This window comes from Mustela nigripes, chromosome 6, assembly GCF_022355385.1.
Source record: "Mustela nigripes isolate SB6536 chromosome 6, MUSNIG.SB6536, whole genome shotgun sequence".
NCBI lineage: Eukaryota > Metazoa > Chordata > Mammalia > Carnivora > Mustelidae > Mustela > Mustela nigripes.
In genome coordinates this window covers 31,586,825-31,601,502 of record NC_081562.1, presented here as the reverse complement: position 1 = coordinate 31,601,502, position 14,678 = coordinate 31,586,825, and the positions used below count along the sequence as shown (strand labels likewise).

The 14,678-nt window shown below is 37.8% G+C and overlaps 1 pseudogene; it reads right to left on the bottom strand.

Moving 5' to 3' along the window:
- Positions 1–8,173: 8,173 nt before the first annotated feature.
- Positions 8,174–9,420, bottom strand: LOC132020255 (large ribosomal subunit protein uL4-like; annotated as a pseudogene).
- Between the last annotated feature and the right edge of the window lie 5,258 nt (positions 9,421–14,678).

Here is a 14,678-nt window from a genome sequence, read left to right as displayed (position 1 = left end):
GGCCCTTACACTAAGCATATGCTTTAAAACTTTCTGAGGTTTAACAAATTTCCCAAGATTCAAATTGTAAATAAAGTCTGTGACTCATTAACCCTTTTTTGTTTAGTATGTTAAGTTACTCTAGAAGAATTGTTAAGCAAATAATAAGCCTTACATTACACTTGGGTAAATACTCTAACTATTCTAGAGATGATATACAGTTCCTAAAGTTTTAGTATGTTGTGGTATATAGGCCGTTACCTGATATTTGATTATTGAAATATTGTGTGTCACAGAAATAACCTGATTTCCTTGCCAGCTGTACTGTAATCTCTCATCAGATCTTTATTCATGTCCACTTTTGAGTTTTTCATTTATGATTATTCTTACTCTCTTGCAAATGTGTTTCATTTTTAAGGGGATTCATAGAAAGGACTTTTAGGACAAATATAGGTATTCAGTATGTTTAAGATTATAAAACTGAAATTGGTAAAAATTTCCAGAACTAACTAAACTGAGGATAATCATAACCTTATGAGTCCTACTTAAATCATTGCTGGTTCTCTGTTTGCTCTTCTAGACTAAGGAAATTTTTTCTTAAGGTATCTATGACTTAAAGAAATGTGATAAAGTAAGCATTTGTGAACAGATTAAATCATTTAACTTCTCTCTACCTGAAACTTCCGAAATTCAAAAGGTCTCGAAAATACTCTTTCTTTGATGGCAGTTACAGTCATTTGCATAAGTTTAATAAGAATCTGTTCTTGTAACAGGACCCATTGGAAACATTGGTTATTTTACCAAGGCTTTAACTGGAATGTCATACTTGAAAGACATGAATAGACCCAGGTATGACTATAGAGCTTTAAGGAACTAAGGCAGACATTACAAAGCATGGAGTCAACACAGCCCCTTGGAAATGTTGGCCTGATACTGTCATCACACACTGAAATAAAGTTCCCAGACACCAATCTGAATGGCTGTTCGGCACAGCGTCTGCAAGGGAGAGATGCAGCAGCTGAATCCTGCACATAGCTTTTTTTTTTTTTTTGGTTTGTTTGTTTTTATCCGAAAAGCAAGGACAGATACCTCAAAGCATGGGAAAGTGGTAAAAGGGATGGCAAATATCCTGAGGCTGTAAAGCAGGCTTGCATTCTCAGAGGACATGCAGGGAATCAGTCTTGGGATAATGGAGAAGAGGGATGTTTGGGCTAGGAATCACCAGGTGCAGAAAGGAGGAACTGAGGGTTACATTCTTTCATATCTCCTAACTTGGGCCCTGCCCCTGGGAATCGCAGGATCCTGTTCCTACCGGGACATTGTGTTCAAAAGTCGGAGAACAGGAATGCTGCTGATGTTTCAGCGGCTTCCACAATCACTCCTTAGGGCTTCCAATATATTTTCTAAGAATGACTCCACAGATACCTTGCTTACAGAGTTCTCAGCAGCCTTGCCAGGTTAACACAGAATGTCACTTCCTGACAAGTGCAGTAACCTCAGGGTACTTTGGGGACCTCAAGAAGAAGAATCCGCCCCAATCGACAGGTATTCCAGGCATGTCTGATGGCAAGCACTTGGCTTGGCTTCTGTACTGGAGGGGCTACTAAAACTTCAACCCAGAGCTTCCTCATAGAAAGTTCCTGCAGAGCACAGTCTAGAAGGTCTATATGATCACTTACTACTCTTGCTGAGCTTATGTAAATCATTAGGCCAAGCTTGTTAAAACTGGACTTGTTTTAAAAACAAGTTAGTCAGTCCCGATTTGGCTATCTCTGATTTAAAATGAGGATTATTATAGAGAGGAAATATTTCGATAACCCATCTTTGTAGACTAGATTTTAAGCACTAAGACTCAAGAAAACTGGATTATTGTTTTAACAGTAGGACTTCTCTGAACAAGGACTGTCCAAAAACAACAAAAAGAGTTTTAAGTCCTTTAGAGTTACTATATGAAAAACCTTTTCTCACTGTAAACCTATCAACTGATGGAAATTATAATGCTTTGTTAAATTATTCACTTGAGGCCAAGTTAATTCATAAATCTCTAAATGAATATGCAAACCATATCCTCCCTAAACCTGATCTGACAGTCACTAGCAACCCACACCATATAAACCTATAAACCCCAGAGATACGGTTTACTTAAAGGATTGGAAGTCTAACATGGCAGAGGATTTAACTCTAAAATGGAAGGGCCCCACAGGGTCCTATTACACACTCCCACTCCAGTAAAATTAGAAGGACACAATTCATGGGCTCATTTATATAGAATAAAACCTGTATCTTATTCACAGAAAACCAAAGAGCAAACTAACATGCCTTTTTATTCCTGTAAACCTGTGGAAGACCTCAAATTTCTCTTCTAACAATAAAGGACAGATGGAAAATTTTAGTTAACTACCAAAGGTCTTTTTGTTCAGGCTTCTCTTTCTTATTATAATAGCCTTTTGTTGTATTTTCCTGTGTCTACCTGCCATAACTTTCAGCTGACAGATGATCCTTTCTATTCAAAGAGGTTCATGTATGTTATCCACCTTGGACTGGCTGCCTCTGCCTTTGGTAACTCCTACATATATAAATTCCCCCAACTGACTGACCCATTTGTAGGTAGGTACATCTCTATGCCCCTATTCAGCAGAAGCAAGTTACAGAAGATGAGATGCTCCACCCACAGCAACCTTAAAGATACAAAACTGTTCAGGTGGGTATGATGTGGGAAACAAAGGCAGGAGGAAACATAGATACAATTAAATGCCCTTATAACCTGCAGCCCATTGACAAATACCTGAGGCAGGCAGAGTAAGCTCCTGACTGTCTTAATGTTAATGCCTTGCTAAAGGGAAAAACAAACTTAGTTTGAAAACAGCAAGGTCTCCATACCTGGTGAGTCTTTAGCATATGCAAATCCTTTTGGAACTTCCTTATCTTTACTTCCCCCAACTCAGAAGCATAAATCAGTTGCCCCTCACAATCCTAGGGCAGCATGGAGCAGCATTAGTTGCAGCAGCTCTTTCTGCCCATGGCCCTCTCCTTGGGCTTTGATAAAACCACCTTTTGTACCAAAGATGTCTCAAGAATTCTTGCTTGGCCATTGCCTCCAGACCCCACCAACCTCACCTATATTCAAAATCTGCATCACTCCCATGGTCCTGGAAACCTTGCTTCCAACATTCCTCAGAGACTTAAGGCTATCTCTAACCCCTTCCCAACCTGAAAGTATAGAATCACTCACCTGTCACAACCCCAGTGCAGCTCTTTCTGCCCACAAGGTTCTGTTCCCATGCTTCAATAAAACCACCTTTTTTGCACTGAAGACATCTCAAGAATTCCTTCTTGACCATTTGCTCCAAACCCCAACATTTCCAGGTCAATTTGAGCGCCAGTAGTCTAGGGTTCTCTTTCAGTGTAACATGCCCCCTCTTTGTTCTTTGCTTATGCAACCAGTTTCGAGAAGTCTGCTGTTAAGAGATAAATATGCTGGGGCTCTTGGGTAGCACAATTAAGCACCTGACTCTTGGTTTTAGCTCAGGCCTTGATCTCTCATGAAATTGAGCCCTGCTCTAGGCTCCTTGCTGAGCACGGAGCCTGCTTAAGATTCTCTCTCCCTCTCCTTCTGCCTCTCTTGCTCATGCTGGCTCTCTCACTCTCTCTCTCTCTCTCAAATAAATCTTTTTTTAAAAAAGAGATAAATATGCTACTTCACTATAGATTTTTCTGTAACTATTTATTGAGTGCTTTCTTTGGAGTATTTCATTGTGATTCCTGAAGTTTTTTCTCCATTGAAAGAAGTAAGAAATTCAGATTATGGGTTTCTGTTTCAGAAAGTTAGGTTGGCTGTAGTGATGTGGTTTGGAGTAGTGTTGGGGTCCAGAGCAGACTGCCAAGAACAAATTCTTGAGATGGCTCTTGTGCAAGAAGCTGGTTTTATTAAAGCACAAGTACAGGATCCATGGGCAGAAAGAGTTGCACTTGGGTTGTGGGGAATGACTGATTATATACTTGGGAGTTGAGGGGGTAAGGAAAAAGGGAGGTTTCCAAAAGGACTTTCCTATGCTAAGGTAGACTCATGGGATACTGGAGGCCTGGCTACTGTCAAGCTAACCTTGTTTTTCCCTCTAGCAAAGCATTCACATTAAGACAGTTGGGAGTTTCCTGGAGGAATGTTACACTCTACCTGTCATGCATTTGTCAATGGGCTGCAGGTTATAAGGAAAAGGGCTGCATTTCCTTCTGCCTTTGATTCCCATAGCACCATGGAGGGGGTAGGGTGATGTGAGGGCTCCAGGAAATGTAATGTTAGGGCTGCAGGAAATTTCTGGAAGCCAGGCTATTGATAAGACTGCTTTTTTTTTTTTTTTTTTCCTTGTAAACCAGTAGGACTCTTGTAAGCTGTTGGAGACTCAGGTCCTGTGTGACTGTGATCTCATTTGTTTTTCTCTTTCCTTAGTTCCAGGGCAGCCAGGAATGCCTGAGGAATGTCACATATTTCCCACCTTGGGGGGTGATGGCTTGTGGGGTGTCACCTTGTGCTTTCCTTCAGATTGCCTTCTACTCCCTCATCAATAGCAAAACTGTCAGAAATCCAAGCAGTTCAGAAGGTACAAAAGAGAAACCAAACAGTTAAGGTGGCTCTTTTCAGTTCCTGGACCCAATTCTGTGTGGGTGTTGTGGGGGCTTCTACCACATCAACAAACAATTCTCAAATACCATTAGGCTGCCTAAGAAATCAACTCAATTCTGACACTATCTACCTGGAGATAGTGTCAGATTCCTATTGGTTAGTGGTCCAAGACTACCCTCTACCCCACCCCCACTTCAGATGCACCTCCCAAGCCCAGATTGTTTCCTATACTTCTGACCAAGGGACTATAAATTCTGAGGTTCCCAAGACTCCCTTCTCTGGTTTAATTAATCTGTTAGAGTGTCTCACAGAACTCAGCAAACCCATTTACTCACAAGGTTACCATTTTATTATAAAAAGATATAATTCAGGAATAAGCAGTTGAAAGAGATGCATATAGCAAGGTATAGGGAAGGGGTGTGGAGTTTACCTGTTCATTCTGAATGTGCCACTCCTCCCATATCTCATGTTTACCAACCCAGAAGTTTTCTGAACACTGTCCTTTTGGGGTTTTATAGAGAATTCATTACACAGGCATGACTAATTAAGTCATTTACCATTGGCTACTAAACTCAATCTCTAGCCCCTCTCCCCTTCTTTAAGGTCGTGGTGGATAATGAGAAATGGAAGTTCCAACCCTCTGGTCAAGTGGTTGATTGTCCTGCCAAAGACCCTTATCCTTAAGTTACCCATGTGCTTTCCAAAATGCAATGCATTGACATAACAAAGGACAACTACTGCTGCCCTTATCACTGGAAATTCAAGGGTTTTAGGAGCTCTAAGCCAAAAATGACAAACAAGGACCAAAAACAATTAACCCTTGAACAAGGGTTTGAACTTCCCCACTTACATATGGATTTTTTACAGTACCATAAATATATTTCTCTTCTTTGATTTTCTTAGTAATGTTTTATTTCTGTAGCTTATTATATTGTAAGAATGATACATATAATATGCAAAATATGTGTAATTCACTGTTAATTTAATGGGTAGGGCTTCCAGTCAACAGTAGGCTATTAGTAAAGTTTTGAGGGGTCAAAGTTACATGTGGATTTTCTACTGTGTGTGTGTGTGGGGGGGGTGTTAGCATCCCTAACCCCATATTGTTAAGGATCAAATGTACATATGAGAAATATATTTTGGTCATCTGAATGACCAAACACATATTTGTTATAAATCATGAAGGGGTTCAGGAAAAGTCTCCCCAAACTGTGCCACTTTGACCTGTGGACTATTTTGAGATCAAAGCAACAGAAACCCAGGGGCTCAAGCCAAACTCGTGCCCCTCCCTTAAAGACCTATCAGAATCCAAAATGGAGGTCATTTCTAACATTAAAGTTATTAACACTGATAAATTTCATCCTAATGACACATATGTATGGCAGGGTAAACATCTAATTACCAAACATCTGCTTTTCTTAGTACCTGTTAATTACCCTCCTCCTCTTTAAGCCCCTCCCATTCCTTAGCTTAGGATGACATATATACCACATCACCTTTCTGTCTTTAAACCCTTCGGGTATGTGTAGTTCCCGAACATATAAAATTAAAGTTGATTTTCTCCTGTTAATTTGTCTCAAGATGATTTAATTCCTAGGCCAGCCAGAAGAATCTTTGAAAAGAGATGAAAATTTTTCTCCACAACAATCACAAATATCACAGAGGTACTAGATAAATAGAAAGCATCTAGATTCTGAGAGGCCTCCAGGACACAGCCAACTTCAGAATTTCTAGTTAAATTGTTTATCAATGAAAGAAAATGCAGAAGAAACAATTCTCTTATGGATGACCAAGTTAAGTGAAAATATGAAGCAAAACAAATGCCAAATGAAGTCAAATACATACGATAAATAAAATGATCTTGTCTATCTGCCCTGACATCACACAGGAAAGAATAAAGGAACTTTCACTAAATTTGGCAGGTGAGTAGAATATATCAAATTCACTTGTTGAATCCTTACAGATAACTTCAAAGAATTAGACAGTTCAATTCAGAGAGCCCCAAACTGAGGTATATTCAGACGCTCATGTTACTACTAAATGTATACGACGGTGCTATGGTTGAAGAATGAACTGGAATTACCAAAATAGTCTATGTCAAAGCTGAATTTATTAGGCTATCAGTCAAGAAAGAGCTCACCATGCCAGAACAACATCAGAGGGTTTCTCTGCATGAACAGTGATGCATGCTCGAAGCACAAGCTCAGTTCTCTATAAAGTGTGAAAATAAGGTTTGTAATTTTTTCCCTCTATCTTCTATGGATATAGAAAAAAACAAACACACCAAATCTAAAACCTTGAACAAGAGAAGAATCTTCAAAAAATGGCTGTAGATTGTAATTTAGTTCCTTATCTTATTGAATTACTACACAAAGTCTGTTCCACAGTTAATTTTTAACATAAGTTATGGTAGAGCTGATGTTAATAAATAAAAATGATAAGTTTTTCTATCTTAATCTAATTTAAAATTCACAGCAACTCTATGGTATCTGAGAGTTTCTTTCCCCTCACTGGCTTTGATCAGGTCTTTATTCAAAATCAGCTGTCAGCCACACACAGAAGAATGAAACTGGACCATTTCCTTACACCATACAAAAATAGACTCAAAATGGATGAAAGACCTTAAATGTGAGACAGGAATACATCAAAATCCTTGAGGAGAACACAGCAGCAACCTCTTCAACCTCAGCCGCAGCAACTTCTTCCTAGAAACATCACCAAAGGCAAGGGAAACAAGGGCAAAAGTGAACTATTGGGATTTCATCCAGATAAAAAGCTTTTGCACAGCAAAGGAAACAGTCAATAAAGCCAAAGGCAACAGACAGAATGGGAGAAGATATTTGCAAATGACATATCAGATAAAGGGCTAATATCCAAAATCTATAAAGAACTTACCAAACTCAACACCTAGAGAACAAATAATCCAATGAAGAAATGGGCAGAAGACATGAACAGACATTTCTGCAAAGAAGACATCCAAATGGCCAACAGACACATGAAAAAGTGCTCAATATTACTCAGAATCAGAGAAATACAAATCAAAAACACAATGAGATACCACCTCACACCAGTCAGAAAGGCTAAATTTAATTAGTCAGGAAACAATAGATGTTGGCAAGGATGCAGAGAAAGGGAAACTCTACTACACTGTAGGCGGGAATGCCAGCTGGTGCAACCACTCTGGAAAGCAGTTTAGAAATAAGGCAGAATATCATGGGGAAAAAGAGGAAAAAATGAAACAGGACAAATCCAGAGAGGGAGACAGAACATAAGAGACTCTTAATCTCAGGAAATAAGCTGAGGATTGCTGGAGTAGGGGGGGGGGGGGGGGAGGGGGTGGCTAGGTGATGGACATTGTGGAGGGTATGTGCTATGGTGAGTGTTGTGAATTATATAAGACTGATGAATAAAAGGCCTGTACCCCTGAAACAAATAATTCATTGTGTGTTAATAAAATGGTAAATAAAAGAACACAGAGCAGCTAAAGGCCCTTAAGGAACTCAAGAAAACCATATTTTATAACCTCAAAAAAAAATTAGCTGTCCAAAATGATTTGACTTTTATAGAATAAATTTAAGTTTTTAGGCACCAGGCTTCTTCACTGTGTTTCTTTTTTGCAGGCTTCTTGTCAGCTGCTCGTTTCTGTTGGCTGCAGCCTTCTCCCCCACCACAGGTTTCTTCTGCTTCTTCGCACCAACAGCCTCTTTCCTTTCATCCCTACTACAGGCTTCTTGCCTTGAACCCCCTTCTCATCTGATTTGGCCTCTATGGCTTCTGCTGCCTTATCCAACCACAGTTTGTGATTCTTGGCCTGGCGAAGAATGGTATTCTGGCACAAGGTCTTTGATACAGGTTTAGCTTCGACATGATTCTCAGGTTCTTCAATGGATTCTTCTTCAGGACCCTGCGATGACTCTTCTTACATGGTGCTCAGAGGGCTCTTTAGATCTCTGGACTTTTCCAAGATTCTGCTAAGGTTTGTATCAAGCACTTTATGCATGGGAAGGTTGTAGAGACTCTTGAAGGATGCAGCCTTATGCCAAGTGCCATACAGATCATCTAACTTGCGGAAAGCACTTTCAGTCCAAATGCAGAAACATCCGACATGCCCACCAGGAGCAAGTTTCAAAATGTTCAGTTTGCTTAAATTAAGTCAAGGAATTCCAGGGATGTTTCTGAAGGCCTTGATGATACTGCTATCTTCACAGTAGATGATGGAGGATCACCTGCACTGGATACGACAACAGTTTCTCATTATGCCCTTGCCAGCACTCATTTGCTGAGAGGCATAGACCTTTTTGATATCATCCCAGGCTTTAAGTTTCTTAAGAAGCAGAACAGCCTCTTTGGACTTCTTGTAGTCTTCAACTTTACCTTCAGTCACCAAAGAATATTCTGAACTTCCTCAATATGATGACCTTTAGACATGATCAGCACTAGTAAGGCTGAGGCAGCCAGGGCAGAGCAGATGGCATATCGCTTCTATTTTGTGTTCACTCTGCGAGGCCAACAGTGCCAGGTTTGGGTTGGTGCAAACATGTGCCCACCATGACAGGTATTTCCAAAAGTACCCTGGCCAGAACAGTGTATCCCACTGCCTTGAGCTCTGGGAATTCAAGCCACAGCTCTGTCAATACCCTAAGACTCAGCAGTGATTTGATGACCTGCTAATTCACTGACAGCATATGGCTAAGTTGGTGTGAACAAATTTCATGGTATCAGATTGAATGGGAGCCTTGAACACAGCAGACAAAATAATATTTTTGCCAGATGATTCCACTCTTTTCAGAGTACACAGATATCAATGAATGAGCAAACATTATCATGGAGAGAGGAGAGGGTCACACTCCTCTCAACCCAGAAGCTCCTATAGGAAAAGGGCATCTGAGATATTGTATAATTTTACCAATGAAGAGACCAAGTCTTACAGAACTTAGGACATTCCCATCATCATCTCACTAAAAATTTCTTTGCTGCATCCCTGGAAATTGAGAGACTACAGGTTTGTGTGACAATAAAACTCTTCCTCTTTCCTCCACAGCATACTAATAAAGTAATTATTTTCCTCTCATGCTTTCTGTTAGAACTTAGAAGTGTTTCTCTTTCCTTAGTGAGAGACACTTGAGGTGAAAAAAAAAGACTTATCATTAAAAAACTGTTTATTTTATTCTCAAAGTAGCTTAAAGTGTTGTTTTTGCTTTCTTTACACAGATACTAGCTCCCATCTGAACATTTCACTACTGTTCTCGTGGCTACCCTCTGACAGGCTTGCCAGACTATGAATACTTTTCCTCACCTAAGGATTGCAGAATTGCAATTGCTCATTAATTCAGAAAGAATTTTTTAGTAGTTTTTGGTAACACTTTCTTACTAACTTTTACCTTATCTTAATATGATATGCTTTGGGATAGCACAGAATTGCTTTTCCTGATTATTTACATTGTTTACTCTAACATTTTGACTCAGGCAAGGGCTGATCATTTTTAAAGTAGTAAATATTATTTAGGAGACTTATAAAAAAATAGAAATCATCCTCCATTTCTATTTACTTTGAAGCTTGAATATTTGAGCATACATATTTTGTTATTGTTTTTGCCAAGCATTATTCCAAGATTTAAGTAGTTATAGCAAATATCCAGCCATTATTCTACATTGTCATCTCTCTTTCCTACAATGGGGTCTTCACAAATTTCCAAAGCAAGCTTACTACAAGAACCCTGCAGAAATCCCTCCAGTTAACATTTCCTTAGCAAAATGCCCCTTGGGTATTCTACAGCTGTTTTTAAAATGTATATGTTGGATATGGGATGACAGTCAGTGAAGCCATAGCAGGAAATGAGAATGAGGCTTGGTAGGAAAAAGTTTATTATGCTTACAGGTTCCAGAAAGAGGGTCACCACATACCATGCAAGGTCACAGGAAAAATCACCAGGGTGGTCATGAGCCAGAAGACAGAAGAGAGGGGGAAAGCTTAGGTCATAGTCTTCACTGGCTTTTCCAAAGGAAAAGAAGACCAAGCCAACAGGTTAGGATTGGCTAGTTTGAAGAATTTTGGCAGGTTTTAGTCTACAGAGGTGGTCTTTAGTCACCTCGTACATACCTGACTCTGGGATAACTTAGGGCAGGAGAAGTTTTGGCTTGGTGTAGGAGAACTAAATAAGGAAGTACTTGAGGGGTACAAACTCGGGACTGGTTCATTTATATATGAAAAGCATGCTCAGAGGCAAGTTATTATTTTTGTTGGTAATTAGCTATCTTGCGAGGGACAATCTCTCTATAGCCAGAAAAGTTTTTAAAAATGTCAAAACATTATAATATAGAGATACAAAAAATTGGCATATATACATTTAAAGTAAAGTCAAGTTTCATAGAAGGTATAAGTCTCTGAAAATGACATCTTCAGTCAATGTTTATATTGGGGAAAAATTATAAATTTACATCCCCAAAACTCAACACAGTATTAAAACAAAACAAAACATAAATAAATCTTGAATTACATTCCAAATAGAAGTAGTATACTGTCAGAATCAGGAGAGGAGATTTTGAAAGAAGTTCTAATGAAGGGAATAAGCATTATGTATGTCTTGTACAAAGAATCTTTAATTATAAACTGTATTGTTGGTGGTCAGAACATCATGTTTTACACTTCTTACATTCTAATATGGTAATGTGTTACTTATAAGCATTTCTCTATATTTTAGTTATATTTCAGAAAATTTGTTGAGGTGTGGGCTTTTATGAATTGCATTATTTTTTCTACATAAAAATAATGAGAAATAGGTTCTTGGTTAGTGTTTCCATGGAGGACATCTGATTTTCAAGAAGAGATCACTGGAATTCAAGAAGAGATCACTGGAAAATTTCAGGAAGAGATCACAGGAAGAGATCAGTGGAGATAACTGTATCTGTTGAGAACTAGTTGAGATCCCAAGAGTATCAATGCCCTGAGTTAATGTGGGACATTACGTTCACTCTCTTAATGACCATAAGTTCTAAGCTTATAAATGATACACTGCCATTGTTACTTAAATTTGAAGTTCTTGTCTAATTTCTTTTTCTCACTATCTATAGTTCTCATCTGCAGTTTCTGTTTGCTTTACTATACATTCGCCCTCAGTCTATAAGAACTTCTGATATCCTTCTGAATTTTGTGTTTGAAGCTATGGACTGTTCTCATCTATGACAGATGTGTCTCATCTATGAAGGATGTATACTCAGATGCATATGATAAAACTAATTTATTATCCTAAACATAGTGATAGACCACAGATGGAGAGGTGACCCAAATGAGAGCAAAAAGAACCTTAGAGAGGACTTTTAGTTGAATCATTGGGTTGGAGAAGAACTGATTACACTTTCCTTTTGACTGTTAAGATAGTAAGCTATAAACCCAATCCTTTAAGATGCCATCTTGCCACCATATAGAAGAGTTTTCATTAAAACACAAACAAAGAGCATACTGAGTCCTAATGACATCATCTGAATCCATGGATCCAGGCATGTCTGAAGCCCAGATATCCTTTCAGATAAAGTTTAAAATGTTCCTTTGTTGTTTACCACACTTGCAATAAGACTGCTGGTTCTTTCAGAATGTATTTTGGGCTAAGCCAAAATATTTTTCAATTCTTCCTTTCCCACTGGATACTTTTTACAGAATAAAGTATTTTTAAACATCAGACAGTAAAACATAATCATGGAGCATGCCATTTTATAGGATTTAATGAACACAAAAAAGGAAAAGAAAAAAAAAAAAACACATCATAAATTGCCCTCTCTTTGAACTCCTACTTGTGTTGCAAAGGGGAGACATGCTTTAAGGGTGTATAGTATAGGGATTAATAGTATGGCTCTGAAGAAAGATACCTGGAATTTAAATGCCAACTCTACCAATTACTAGTTATGTAGCCTTAGGAAAGATACTCTCTGTCTCAGTTTTCTCATTTGTAGAATTGGGGCAGTATCTTGTGGGGTCACTGTAAGAATCAAATGAGATAGTAGTAATATACTTAAACCAGTGCTGGATATATCATGAGTATTCAATAAATGCCAGTATCAGGGTATTATTTTTTATTATAATTATATACTATTATTACTACTTTTTCAGTTATTATATATACCACAATGATAATATACAGACAAAGAATGTCCCCTCCTAAATCTTTCATAACTGGAATCAACTCTCTTGAATATTTATCTCCCTTTCAAATCTTTTGTCCCTCAGAGCAGGCAACTTCTGATGGGTTCATTAATCTAAAGATGTTGATATTTATTAGATACTATCATGTTCAAAGTTCTGCCTGAAAACTGGATATGCAACAGCAAATGAGTAACAATTCAAATATAATTGCTCTTCTCATAGAACGCACATTCTAGACATAGCACAAAAAATTAAAATCAAGTTTCTATTTATAACTTGTAAAATCTTATGCCGAAGAAACACAAAATTCGGTATGTGACAACATATTTTGGGGTATCTGCTCCAAGTCTGAGGAGTCAAAAAAGGCTTTCTTTACAAAGTGATTTTTTTCAGTTGAATACTTCACAAGAGTAAGAAGAGGAACACAGTGATATAGGAAGCACCAGATTTGGGAAACAGAATGGTGGCATGCTGGAAGAGTAAGAAGCCTCAAGCCTCTTCTGTCTGAAACACAGACAACAAATGAAAGCATGGCAAAAGAAGAGACTGGTAGTAAAGGAAAAAGCAAAATCATGCAGGAACCTCAGAGCATATAAATGAGGTTTTGATTTTGTTCTTTCTTAATATGTTAAAAGAAAGTAGAATCTGTTGAGTCATTTGTTTTTGAAATAAATTAAATAAATGGCTGTTTTGAAATAAACAAACCTGGGCAGATTTAATCTAAAAGAGATAAAATATAGAAAAGAAATTGAAGTGGAGAAAACAGAATCAAATTGATTTCAATAGTTTTGGTAAAATAAAATTAAAGAGAAGTGAATGGCTATGAGGAGGAGAAATAGAAGGGAATGGATTGATGTATTTAGAAGTTAGAAGCTACTAGCTTTGATAATTGATGTGTTATGGAGACAGGCAGAGGAGAAAAAAAAAGGTAAGTGTTTCAAGGAGTCTTAAGGTATCTAGAGTTTTACAACTAAGTAAAGAGCGTTTCCCTTCACTGGGATAGAAATTAAAAAAGGAAGAAGAACTTCCCATTCTGTGAGGGAAGGTGGCAGATAATGGCAATGGAAAGCTCATTCCGCAATGATCAGAAACAAAACAAAATTCCTTTTCAGGACACCAGAAGAAAATTTGAAAATAAATTACTTAAACTTTCCAGAATTTAGGAAGGAATAGCAAATTTAAGACAAAGAAACTAGAAGAGAGAAAATAATCACAAAACAGAAATCAATGAAATAGAATGCAGATGTATAGTAGAAAAACTTAACAGATCAAAAAATTTCTCTGAAATGAATAGGGAAACTGATGAGCCTGATCCCTAGCAAAACTAGTCAAAGTAATACAGAAAATACGGATTGACAATTTCAGGATAAAAATGTAACATCACTAGAGACTTTTAGTCATAAAATAGATAAAATATTTTGAACAAATATGTAACAACAAATTTGATATTTTTGATAAAAGTGAGAAATGCAAAGTATTATTTTTGACACAAAAATAAATACTCTCAATAGCCCTAGGTCTGAACCTTTTCCAAAACCTTTCCCAAAAAGGAACCTTTCCCAAAAAAGAAAGTCTGGGACCAGTTGGCTTCACTGGCGAACTCTTTCAAATCTTTCAGGAAGAAATAAAACCACTTTTACACAAGCCGCTAGAGAAAATAGAGAAAAGTTTCCAATTCATTTTCTAAGATGAGCTTAATGCTGACACCAAATAGTATTAGCACATTACAAGAAAGGAAAATGATCAGACCAATATCTCTTAGGAACATAAAGGCAAAAATCCCAAACAAAATATACTCTTTAAAGAATCCAATTTTTGTAACAGACCATAGAACATGACCAAATGGAGCTTGCTTCATGAAAGCTAGGTTACTCTAAAAGATGAAAATTAATGACTGTAGAACTGTAACACTAAGAGGTAGAAAGAAGACAGAATTAACAG